The 13,102-nt window shown below is 47.8% G+C and overlaps 1 protein-coding gene across 5 annotated transcripts in view; it reads left to right on the forward strand.

Annotated features, from left to right (window-relative positions):
* The first annotated feature begins 619 nt into the window (after positions 1-619).
* Positions 620-13,102, forward strand: part of LOC141958827 (proline-rich protein 5-like) — a 213,013-nt gene continuing 200,530 nt past the window's right edge. Inside the window, exons 1-4 of one of the 5 annotated variants that reach the window (XM_074901753.1) lie at positions 620-801; positions 1,242-1,343; positions 3,103-3,352; positions 3,650-3,724. The gene's annotated coding sequence lies outside the window, so the exon portion shown is untranslated. The remainder of the gene's footprint in view (positions 802-1,241; positions 1,344-3,102; positions 3,353-3,649; positions 3,725-13,102) is intronic. The other 4 variants (XM_074901751.1, XM_074901754.1, XM_074901755.1 and 1 more) reach the window with 4 other exon arrangements.

Consider the following 13,102-nt stretch of genomic DNA (forward strand, 5'->3'; position numbering starts at 1 on the left):
CCTCGGTTTGTGTCAAACTTCCTTTGCTTTGAATCCCGCAGGACGCGCTTCAAACCCAAAACGACCAACTCCGGAGCGGGCGAAACCATATGTTCTGACAGACACCCGGCCACCGAGCAGCCTCCAGCCGGACCCGCGAGGGATTTCAGTGAAACCCTGGCCCGGGCCCGCGGGTCCTTGTGCCGCTGGCCCATGGTGGGACGTTCCCGGTCCCCGAGCATCGGCGAGAAACGCCACTTGGCTGGGAACCTGCGGAGGGCTCCTTTGTGCTCCTGCCCCTTCCTCGCCGGGATGAGAGGTTGGATTTGCCGCCTGCGGGCTGTTCCTCCCTTCTCCTCCCCGCCCGCAGCTCGCCGGGGCAGAGAGGGGCCCATCGGCCGGGCTTCTGCTCCGCGCTTTTTCCGCGCAACAACGCGGGGGCTGCGCGAAGCGGCTCCGCGCTGAGCCACCCCTCAAGCGCCCGCCGCCCCCTGCCAGGCGGAGGCGGACCCGGACCCTGCCCGCCCACCGCAGAGGGAAGGGGGTGCCGAGGGCTGCTCCGGCGGCTCGGGGGGGATTTGGGGGCTTTGAGGTCTCGTTTTCCTCCCTGGCCCCGCCCCGCCCCGCCCCGCCGGCGCGGCTCCCGCGGCCGCGCATTGTGCACCGCGACGCTGCCCCGGGCGGCAGCACCGGCCCCGGCCCCGCTCCCTCCCCGCTGCGGGGCCGCCGGACACCCCACCCCATCCTCCTCCTCCTCCTCTTCATCCCCATCCCCATCCCCACCCTCCGGGCCGGGCCTGCGGCTCCTTCCCGCCGCGCACGGTGAGTTGGGGGGAGCGGTCGGGGTCTGGGGGAGCGGCCGCCGGCGGGGCTCTGCCCAGCCCGGGGGGGTTCGCCCCGGAAAATTTGGGAGGCGGGGGTGGTAAAGCGGCTCAGTCCCAGTGTCGTCGTCCCACCCCCGGCGGACACGGGGGTCTGCTGGGGGGTGGCTCCCGGGACCCTCCTGCCGCCGGGGGGGCGGTGGCAGGGCTGGGGTCTCCCGTGGGAAGGGGGGGGCTGCGGGGGGGGCGGCCCCGGGGTCTGAGGGGGGCTCCCGGCTTTGTTCATCCCTAGGAAGTGCGGGCGAAGGCGGCCCCCGGGGCCGTTTAGCCGATTTCGGTTCATCGCAGACCTCTGGCTCGCAGTTTTTGCACATTACGTGAATATTAAATCAGTGTTGGTGCGGACACTCATCCCCCTTTTTATTTTTTTTTTTCTTACAGTCTGAAATAGCTCTGCCAGGTAACTGGAGTTGACTCCAAACGGGATTCCTGGGGGTTGACTGCTCTGAGCCCTATTCACGCAAGTAAGATCTGCGTGCATGAGTAAGATATTTTTTTTGCAGAATGATTTTGCACGTTTCTACCCAGATGTGTACAATCTCTGATGGCTTTTGCAGAAGGTGGGCTTGTCCATTTTAATTTGTGTGCGTGTGTGCAGTCGCTGTTAATTTTGGCAGCTCGTAAGGGATCGTTGGTGAGGGTCCGGTGTCTTCGTTTTCCTCAAGAATACATTAAGTTGGCTCTACGCCAGCGTTTTAATATTGTAGAAGCAACATGAGAGGCAGCCTTAGAAAAAGGATCGAGGAAATGATTTAGCTTTTCTGGTGTTCATCGCTTCCAGCCAGCGTACTTTTAAGCATTTAATTTTAAATTAGAGGAAACAATCAGCTTTTGTGTTTACCAGCATGTTGATTAATAACGGAAACATAGGTCTAAAGCTAAATTTTGATGCTTCGTTTAAAAGAGGTGCTTTTCTCCTGTCTGACATGCCTGTTAGCTTTTAGGAAAACAAAGACTGTGAGGCAATAGTTAGGCAGCTTTCTTATGATTGGAATAAAAGAAGTAGTTCAGTGTAGGCCAGTGATAGGATAATGGACGTGCTTGGCATCTCGTGCGTGGTTGGATGTAGAGCTGTGGTGCTGCCTCGCAAAACTGCTCTTTGTTCCTAACTTCTCCCAGGACCAAAGCACAGTGCATCTAAAACTTACTTCTGGGAGTCAGGTGAATCCTGAATATAACTCGAGTTTCTCTGTGGTGGGCTGTTGATAGGGGACTAAGCAGGTAATGACAGGGATACACCGTTGATCACATGACTTAATGCTCCATCTTTCTTTTTCTCATCAATAACCCAATTAGGGGAAGACTCTGGAAGGAATATGGAATTAAGACACAGTGGATACACAATAAGAAAGGCACTGCAAAACAGAAGTACTCCTCACCTAAGACAGAGCCAGATTTTGAACGCACTTAGGCTTGTGCTTAGGCTCTAGAGTAAATGGCTAGCTTTTTGTGTCTTTCTTTTCAGTTCACAAACTTTTGTATCCATAGCTCTTTGGGGGACCTTGAGGGAAATGTATCTGTATAAATCAAATTCTGAGTCTTCAGCACTTAAGAAAATGAAGCCTGGAGCAGTGCAGAAAGTCTGAGCCTTGGGTTACAGACGTACCTCCCCCTATTTCCATTCTAGAGGCATGTCCTTTTAATTTTTATGACAGATAGAATTATAGTTGTAAAATGTAGCCACAATAAAGAAAGCCAGTAAATTTTTTTTGCTAATGTAAAAGCCAGCGGGATTAATGAACAGCTCCATAAATACACAAGATAAAATGCAAAATGGGTAATAGAACTGGAAGTGGCACTTAATCTTTGAGCAAAAATAATAGGTAATGGCTAAAAATAGTATTTCCTGTTTCAACAATAGAGTTAAATATTGTAATGGATATTAACTGCAAGAAGGTAGACTGGTCCAGAGCTGGAGGCTCTGACCATTTGTATCCACTGACCTTCTGGCCTACTTCTTCATTTTCCTTTAAAGTATCACTCTTGTATGTGTGTGTGCTAATAAACCAACCACTAATGCAAACCAAAAAGCTGATCTTTAAAGGGAAAATGGGAGCTTTTTTTACTGCGTAATAATTGCGCTGTGATTTCTAGAACTTCTGGTCTCGTGTAGCTCAGCGCAGACTGCTGAGCTGTATTCAGGTCGTGCCTCGATCTGCACGAGTGGTTGGTCCCACACGTGGGCAAGAGCATCCTTGCACCAGATAGAAAACGATCAGGTCTGTTTCTGATTATTTAACAGTGTTTGAAGTGTTTCAGCATCGCTGCTAGAGAAATGCCTTCGTATTAAGGTCAGTGAAGAATTTGCCTCTCCGACAGCCCTGGCCACAGCCTCTCAAGGAGCTGTTGAATTATGAGAGCTGGTAATTATCTGCCTACATCTGTGGCCTGGGACTCGTTGACACTGAGCACAAAGAAGAGAAGAAAATGACAAATACTCGTCCAGAAGCATGTCCTCTCCGTGACGTTTGCTTTCCCCTCGGTTTCTTAGGGTAAGGCTGGCGAGTTTGGGGTGTGGAGAAAACAGTGACTAATTAGCTAGTGCATATCTAGCCCTTGAAAGATGGAAAATATGGTGTGGGGATGATGTGAATTAAGTGCTGTTATTCCCTGCTATTAAAGAAATTGCTTGCCTGCTCTGCGTCTCGAGTGGAGTCGTAGGCGATTTTAAAGCATCATTTCAACTCTGGTTTAGGTCTGTTTAAGCAGAAGGGCCAGGGAAAGTCTTTCAGTCGGAAAAAAGAATAGGTACAAAATTTTCTTGTTTAAGTCTTTTTTTTTTTTTTTAGTAGCTGCAAAATCTGTATATATGGGAGGGAGGAAAAGGGAGTCGAATGAAGCCAAGCGAGGAGCTGTGGTGTGAGGTAAAATTCTGATATTGTTCTCTCATGCCACCCCGCAAATACATTTGCATTTAAAATTTCCCGGCGAGCCAAACCGTAGGGCCGGTGCAGAATGCTAAACGAAACCTGACAGCTAACTGGGAAAACGCTACAGAAAGGTGCTGGGCATTCCCTTGCTCGGACAATCGACTTGGAGATTGTTTCTTGTAACGATTGTGGCTCTGAAACAAAGACAGGTGCAGGAAAAAAATGGGGCATCAATTGTATTCTGAGCTGTTTTCTCTTGAAAGATGTTTACTTTCTGTCACATTACGCTGTGACTGCTGGAAGACTCACAGGAACTGTAAACCCCAAGTCCCTTCCTGCCCATCAGCTAGCCACAATATACTCCTTTGTGTCGCTCAGGCTGAAATTCAATCTGCTGGGGGGGCTGAGGGGTAGTTCGGGGCGCAGTTTTGATCTGAAAGATATTGGGTGTCTTGACCAGGGAGGTCCCCTCAGTGCTGCGTGTGCGAGCAGGCGAAGCAGCTGCTCTTCTGGGGAACTTGGTGATGCATCTCCCGTACAAGAATTAAATGTATTTATGCTCCGTGGTGGCGTGATGTAGAAGTCAGGATGATGACAACCGGGGAAGGAACGTGAAAGGCATCAGAAGAGCTGGGTGGGTTTTTCCCTCTTGGGTGTCTGCAGTTACTGGCAATGAACTGTCCATCTTCAGACAGGCCGAGGGTGCAGAACAATCTGAGGAGGCTGAGGGATGGAAACAGGAAAATAAAATGGACGATAGGTTAATGTGTGTGAAGGAGCACCCACAAAGTCACGGGGCTGAAACAAATCAAGGGCCACGGCTGCTGCAGTGAGGCAGGAGCACAAGGCAGCTCAGCTGTCCCCAACACCCCGGTGATGAACGGAGGAGTAACGGGCTTTATGTCTGGCTCCCTGGCTTAACCACAGGACACCTGCCCTTGGAAAGCTTGAGAGGGAAGGGAAAGAGCTGATTAGGAGAGCGAGGGGGCTGATTTCTGAGGAATGAGTAAAAACACTTACTAGAGATAGGTTAAGAAGCAAAGATACCAACAATTTCAGGTGTGAGTACTCAAAGAGATAATCACTCGGCCTTTGCAAGAGGGTGCAACTAGACTCAGCAGGCTGCAAAAGAGAAGGTAACTTGAACATCAAGAAAAGCTTCTTGATGGAACAAACCTAAATAATCTTCTGTGAAAAATGCTGGTAGCCTTGTTGGTTGGGGTTTTGTAAAGCTCCGAGAGAGCCCTGGAAAGTGTTCTGCAGGGCTGGCAGTTCAGGGTCACATCTCCCCTGGCTGACCCGTGCCTGGGGATTGGGGTGGGGTTTTAGGAGCAAGGCTCTGTAGTTAAGCAGGACAACTCCTCTGCTGGGAGTTGGCTTCTCAGCTCCCCTCTGGTCTGCAGGAGGGGACAGCGGTGTTCTCTGGAGCTTGGATTAGATGCCTGTGAGGAGGGAGATGGACTGTGTGAATGAGTAGATCTTATTCCATCTTTTTAGCCTGTGTTCCAAGAAATACATGAACACTTACCTTGCTGGCAGCTGACACACTGTAAAACAGACGCTGCAGCATCTCGTGTGCCTTTCTGACCAGGCAGTGAGGAAGGATGGGAGGAGGGAGGTGATGGAAGACACTTTCCTGTGGCGAGCGCAGCAGCTTGGCTAGAAACATTGCTTGGTTTACACTGACTGTTAATCTGTGTCCTTGGACCCGTGTTGAATCCTCCTCTTGAAGAAAAGCTAGAAAGCAACAGGCTTGGGGTGTTTTCCTGCTTTTAAATTCCAGCCGTTATCAGAGAAAGAAAAAAAAAATATATTCTTGGACAGCAGTTACCTCTCCGCTCGCTGAGTCCTGCGATAGATGCACCCTGGTGTACTTGCAGAAATGCCAAGAGCAGGTTCCGAGGGCTGCGTAGCTCTGCTGGAGTTGTAGGTGATGCACAAACTGCTTCGAAGGGCCCAGGGCCCTGATCCAAAACGCGCCACGGTCGGGGGAGAGGCTGCTGCTTTGGATCAGCTCCAGCAGTTCTTCAGTCCAAGGTCTTATGTTTGCTTGGATTTAATCAGTTTCTTCAGGATTAAGGTATTTTTTTGTAGAATGTGGTTCCAAGAATATACAGAGGTTGCAGTTTTGAACTTCATTAGTTCTATGGTGTACTGTGTATTGGGGATAGTGTTCCGGGTGTGTCTTCAGGTACACACAGTGGGTCAGTTCATGAAAAATCAGATTATTCACTCAGTACTGTGATGTACAATCATATGATAACGTACCTCTCCCGTGTGCTTTGGTGTCTTAACATACAGTCTATCCTCCACTGGATTTCTTGTATCCTAGAATAAACCAGAGTTTATATAAATTAGACATGTTCCTACTGCAGAACAGGTGGAGTTATAAGTGCTCAGAGATGGTGTGTTGTTGCTAGATAGGGAAGAATATTTTTATCCTGATTTATAGAGGCTGCGTTAAAAATTTGAGACAGTTTGTCTTCAGTGTGAATGGTTTATTGGAGGTCAGGCAGGAAAAACACTGACAAACAGTTGCAGTGCTGGCTTAGGGATGACTCTCCTTTAATTGAGTGTAACTTGAGTCGTAAAATCTCCTCATCTGCTGACTTGGTACCAGGTTTTTGCTTCCTGCGTTGTCCATTTGAAGTGGAAAGTCAGAAGAAAATAAACTATGAACTTGTGTTGCCTTGATTGCAAAGGAAATCAGAAAGATGAGGCAAGTTAAGCATTCTTCCAGAAGGTGCATTAACCCAACTTGGATGTGCTCATCCAGCCCCTCTGTCAGCCAGTACTGCTGGTTTCCCTTTCACCGCTATATTAATTTTTCTTTCTGTAAAATGTTCTGTTACGGTTCTCTCCAGGAAGAGTGGAGGGCCACTTCTTTTTCCTTTGATTAGCTACTCATATCCTGATCTAGAGAAATACCAGCGGACTGGTTGAATTTGGCAGTTTTCACTGATTCCAACAAGTAAATTAACTTCCCATCCAGTTGTTGCTGGAGGAGGAATACCCGCTGTTGTCTGCAGTAGTTCATAGGGATCACTTGGGTTTATAGGATCAGTTACTCTCTAAAGTACGTACAGAGAGTCTTGAGATTCACTCCTGGCTGCTCCACTGGTGGTTACCAGGACTCTGTGGTCATGGTTTTGCTTGTTTTGCTGTGTTTTGTGGTGTGGTTTTTATTTTTTCTTGATTTGTTGGGGGTTTTTTAATTTATTTTAATTTTTGCTCTGGAGGACTAGGCAAAGGCCGCTGTCAGCAGGTTATCGGACTTAACAAATCACTGGGTTGGTTTGGTGTAGCAAAACCTCTACTCCTAAATAAAGCATCGTTCCCAGTATAAATAATCCTGTAGTGTATCCTATCAGTGAGGTCTGAATCGGTTCAATTCAGAGTGCCAGGAAAAAGACATTCTTGTGGTAATTCTGGCATCCCTGAAGATAGAAAGTATTGGAAAATTTGAGAGAGAGCTTGTTCTCATAAAATATCCAAGCTGGTTTTGTATAACTGAGAAGCAGCTTGGAAAGTTCAGATAAGAAGCCAGATGTTGGCCCAAACTTGTGAGATTTGCTTGCATGGATCAAATTTGGCATTACAGCATGCTTCCCAAATTAATTCTGTAATGTGGAAAACCGACTCATGCTGGAATGACACTTTATTCTGCATGACTTTTGTTCATTTATCATTATGAAACAATTTCCTGGAGATACTCAGGCTTAAGTATGTGTTTGCGTGACTCCTAGAGTTGTCTGTGGTTATACTGACAGGAGAGAAAATATTAATGCAGGTTAGAAGATAATTTTTTCCCATCTACAGCACTGTGTATACCTTGTTACAGTCATCGAGGATTTCTCAAAGTTTACTGGAAGGTTTAATTTGAAAAATGGTCCCAACCAGGAATGAGATGCAAGGTTTATGCTTAGCTTATTTGGGCATAGTAAACTCCTCTTTTGCTGTTTCTTAGGCTCAAGTTTTTAACATTGATAATAGGTTACTGGCATCATCCCTTTTTACTCTTTTGCTGGGAAAAGAGTAATCCAAAGAATATTTATCAGCTGGTTTAAATTTGATTAACTTGATTTCCCTTTCATGGAGTTTTTAAGTGTTCCTTGAGAGATGCAACTGAACTGCAGAACTGTTCTCTCCCCCAGAATACATCGAGGTTGGTCTTGAATTCCCATGAAGGTTTCTCAATTGTTCACATTTTAATCCTGGCCCCTCATACTTATTTTGTAGCATATGGAAAGTCCTGTAGATGCTAAGTCTGGTAGCCTTTGTCGTGCTTATTTAACAAATAGTTCCAGTCCCTTATTTATCTGCTTCAGTATCTCTTGTTTATTGATGACTGGAATTTTTTTTCTGTCTTTAAACCCTTGTGTTGAGGAGCTAAAACCACCCTGTGCTAGGCAGAGTACAAGCACAGAACAAAGGACAGTCCCTGCCCTGCACATTAACACTGTCTTTTTATGACTAAAGGCGGGAGATTCCTCTTAACTGATCTGTACTCAGCCCTCTCCAGACTCTCAGTTGCCACTTTAGCAGATTTTAGATATCCTAGAGGGTAAATCTCCAGTTTAGGGAAAGCGATCTAAAACCCAGCGTCGCTGTTGCAAAAACAAGTCTCCTTCTTGTTGGAAGCTGTAAAAATTTAAGTTTCTAAAGCCTACCTATCATCTGTGTGCTTAGGCAAAAATGGGATGCTGTTTCTTCTTCTTTGCCTTGCTTTTCCTCTCGCTGAAGGAAACGGGCTGATGAATGCTCAGGCAAAATGTGCCCCTCCTATTGTCTGTCATGTTTAACACTGAATAAAGAAGCTGTTGAAAGAAGGGAAGCAAACAACAGTAGAGAACCACCACTGAAAAAGAAGATATTCTTCTTCACAGGATTGTGTGATATTAGGATGTTCTTCTTCCCCCATAAATGGTCAGAGTAGAACGGTTCCTTGCTGGCCTAGAACCTGTGATGGCAAGAAGAATGGTGAAAGCACACTGAAATTACAGAGCATTGCACTGCTGAGCACCAGCTGCTGGAGCACTCCCTGCCCTTTGGAGGCTACAGCCTGGACTGGGCTCTCTGTCGGCAGCAGAGGTTTGGAGGCAGAGCCTGGGGATGTCAGAGGGCGGTTACCTGAACTAGGCTCTTTTCTAAGCATTCCTCGGTTTTCCGTTGGTTTTCTCTATGGGTGCTTAGACATACGCAGACATAGATACACGGGCAGCCCACGATGTTCAACAGACTGAGCATGAAGGCTGACCCAGTGCTCTTAAAACAGCGGCCGCTGCTCGGCAGGTTCTGCCACGCGCCCTCCCTAACGAGTGTCTTGTTCAGGGGATTGGATGGGACATGACCAAGGCCCCAGCGCCAGGCCCCGAGGGAATGGCCTCAAGCTGCCCAGGGCAGGGTCAGGCTGGCTCTGAGGAAGGATTTCTGTGCAGAAGGGGCTGTTGGGCGTTGGAATGGGCTGCCCAGGGCAGGGGGGAGTCCCCGGGATCCCTGGAGGGGTTGAAGAGTCGGGCTGAGCCAGCGCTGAGGGATCTGGGGGAGTTGGGAACGGTCAGGGGGAGGGTCATGGTGGGGCTGGAGGAGCTGCAGGGGCTTTTCCAACCCAGATGGTTCTGGGATTCTGTGTGACTTCCAGAAGGATACATCAGGGATCTAGATGATGCCTTTCTCGTGCAGACACAGCTGGTGGCCAGAGGGCATGGGGCTTGCCATTCTTTGGATCCAGGACATTCTTTTGGTGAAGACAGACCCTGGACAGCTGCTGTGTGATGATCCCGTCGCCAGCAGGTGCTGGGAAGGGTGAATGTGCTTTGTGCTACTAGGACATTCCCCCCAATGCCTCTTGCTTCGTGCTCTTATGGGGAACGCGGGGAATGCTACGTAGCTGTGAAGACCAATGGAGCAGCTGACGTGTCTGTTGGAATTCCTGCTCTTCCAGCCTGAGCTTTCCACAGCCTGGTGAGATATATCTGCTAGAGCCCTGAAGAGCTCAGAATGGCAATTTATCCACGAGTCCTGCTGAGCAGTATCTACATAACTCAGGGCAGGGTCCCCGGTGGTTTGAGCTTTGGGTATGACCCAGCTCTCTGCCACTGTATGATCCCATGTGAAGTCTAGAGGCATCACATCGTGGTTTGGGACGGCTGCAGTGATGAGGAGGACTCCTCCTGGAGGGGCACAGGGAGTTTAGCCTTTGGCTGGCCCCTGCAGCTTCAAGCACGCATTCGGAGATCCCAGATACAAGCAAATAAAAGCCTTTTGCTTAAGTTCCCCACCCCCTCGCCTATTTTTTTTTTTAACTCCTACATCTGCTGTGTTGCACAGTCTCCTGCCTGCCTCTACAAATGAGACCGTAACGGAGCAGATTTATTAAGCTGATAGATTAAAGAACAGGAAATAACAGTGGATTTAGTGGAATTTGAAGATGGTTCTGACCTCTGAGGAGCACAGCGTGGTGTGCTGGAATAAAGCTGAAAGATGGTGCCCTTGGTCAGGTGTCCAAAGTCACGGGGGATGTTTGAAGTCATTTAAGAGAGACTCACTTTGCTTATGTTTTAAAAACACCTTGTTGTTTTGCTGACTCCACAGCAAAGCCCTTATCTTCCTACCTCGGAAACAAAGCACAAAACTTTTAGCATGCTAGTGATGCAGTTCCCTCTCAGGCCAACACTTAATTTATTACGTTTTTTGCTTCCTGAGAGGAAGTCAAATGGATTGTGGTGCTTTGGGTGGTAGCAGGGGGTGCCTCGGAATGGTGAGTCTGGCTCTGTCACACACAAACCTCGATGCTCCTGGCTTTGTAGGTGCTGAGCGTGGTGTGATGGGCTGGGGCTTACCCTGTCATCTTACAGACCTGGGGAAATTCTGAGGGAGCGCTTGAATAAGAAATTTAAGTGCAGGTGAACAAGTGTGGAGAAGTCGAGTAACGTTTATGCATTTACACTTTTGCATTGAGTTTTTGGAGATGAATCTGGCCTTCAGGAGGGGATGCAGTTTGCCAGCCCTGCTGTACGTCAGTGCAGCTCCCTGGTACTGGAGTGGAAGGTGGATGTTTGGCACAACAGAGCCTGATGTGCCTGTGACCTCCTGCCTTGTCCCAGCAAGGGAGGGAAACGACCTTCCAGTTTTCTTTCCTCCCTCCCCGGAAAACCTGGGCCTTGTGATGTAACCCTTAAGCTAAAGCAGTTTAAAACCTCACCAAGTCAACCCATCACTCTTGCCAAAGAGCAGAAATCTGGTCTTTGTTTCCATTAATTCTGCTTCAGTCACCAAACCCCCTTTATATTTGGCCCTTAGGGTGATATTCCAGCTGTTTATTTTAAAGAGCCAGTCTGGCTAACGCCTTCTTGGGGGAAGAGCCTTCCTCTGACAGGGTATAGCAAGCCTGGAGAGTCCCTTGAGTCCACAGAGGACATTTATATTGAAATAGAAACCAGCAGAGCTTTTTACTGGATCAAAAATCCCTGTCTCCGGTGTGTTCGCTGGGTGCCTGCTGCAGCATCTCAGTTGCAGTGCTCGTGGCTCCCTGGCAGCGCCTGGTTTGCATGTTTTCTGTGAACACAAAGGCATCTGTGTTAATCTTTCATTTTCCGGGCGGGTCGGTGTTCTCTTCCAGCCTCTGGCCACCTCCTTTTTCTCAGCTTTTTTCCAAGGTGGAAGTCAAATTTGGTAAAAACGAAGAACAAATATGTGTAAGGGGGATCACCCCAAGTTTTCAAGACTTGAGAATTACTGTGAAAGGAAACCACGTGGGGTTATGCCCTTCTTTATTTCTGTTTGATTTCTCTATAGGAAGTCGGATCCAGCCCAGCCTGTGAGTCTCTGATCCCAGCAAGACAGGCTCTTGCATTTCTTTCATCGGCAAAACCTGTAGCCTTCTGGTCAAATCCCGCCAACCTTAGAAAGGCAGCAGATTATTTCAGCTCTTGAAGGACCTGCCTGCAGGCTGCTCCATCACTGAGGAGCTCTGGGGAAGGGAGTGATCCCCTTGTCTTTGATTTTGTTTTTTGCTTTTGAGGGCTATTTTTGTTCGTGTGGTTTTTTTTTTTCACTTCCTTGAGCATCGCTATCATATCAAATTAACTTTTTAGAGTGTCTTTCTTCTGCCCTTTAATTAGCAGATAAGAGCTACCAAACATCATCCCATGAATATTTCAGCAAACCCAGGACGTTCCTGGTGTGTATATATAAGGTAAACAAACAGAAGGAAAAAACCAGGAGTTTTTTATAGCAGTCATATAATATTAATAGTAGGCTTTCAACTTCTTCTGAGGCTTCAGAATTAATTTTGATTCAGGGAAGTAATTTTTTAATTACCTTTAAATAGAGTACTGAGGAATACAAAAAGCTGCGTCGACTCTGTGTGGGGAATGGAGCAGCAGCGACTCAGACCATCTTTCCTTGGGGACCGCTGCGTTGTTGTCGTGTTGGTGAGGTCTTCAGTATTCAGAGTCGGATACCAACTCTGTGTGAAACAAATGGAGTCTGCCAGCCTTTTGTGGCGTCTTGTAAAAGCCTTTTTCTCCCTCGTCGTTTGAAAATGAAGGGAAATAGGGAGGAATTTTTTGAGTCGTCTGGCTTGCTGCTATGAGATTATGTTGAAACGCTTTTGCTACTCTTTAGTTACCCATGAATGTTTGTGCCTAGAACATACCGTGAGAGAACATATGCTTCTGGTTTTGCTTATGCTTAATTACCTGTTTTTGTGCTGCCTTCCCACAGCACCTACCTTAGTCAGATATTGGTTGGTGAGTCTATGACCGATTAGAGAAGAATGCAAAAAAACCCAGCCAATAATCGTTCAAAATCCTTAAATACAACTAATTTTGTAGATGCTTGGGAGCCTGCTTGATAAAACTCGGAGGAAAAATTGTCCGACTTGTAGTTAATTTTTATTGAGATGCGGTTGCCACTGAAGCTCAGAGAGAGTTTTCCCCACGTAAAAACTCTGAGAAGCTGTGCTCAGGCTGGTGCAGCCTCTCGAGCAGCTTTCAGATTTGGGGTTTGTGTTCTTTGGGGTTTCCCCCCTCTTTGTTCTCTGCATCTGAACCCGTGGCAGCTTTCCAGCATTGTTCTCTGACCTGGCGTGGGGGAGCCGTGCTCTCGCCGCTAATTCTGCAGAGACTGAGCCATAACTTCAGGGGGAGGTTGGGGGTGCCAGCTCGGGGTAGGTTCAGAGTCCCCCGCCTGCCCGCACGCCTCAGCTTGTGGTGCCTCCCTGTTTTATGTGCCTCTTTGTTACTCAGTGAAGGGAAGCGCTACCAAAGCTGGCCATCGCTCTTCAGGTTTCTTCTGATTCACATTTTTTTTTCTTTTTTTTTGTGACTGGAATAACTGATGCTCCAGTGTAAATACTATGGCCCTGAC

Source organism: Athene noctua, chromosome 3 (assembly GCF_965140245.1).
Source record: "Athene noctua chromosome 3, bAthNoc1.hap1.1, whole genome shotgun sequence".
Lineage (NCBI taxonomy): Eukaryota > Metazoa > Chordata > Aves > Strigiformes > Strigidae > Athene > Athene noctua.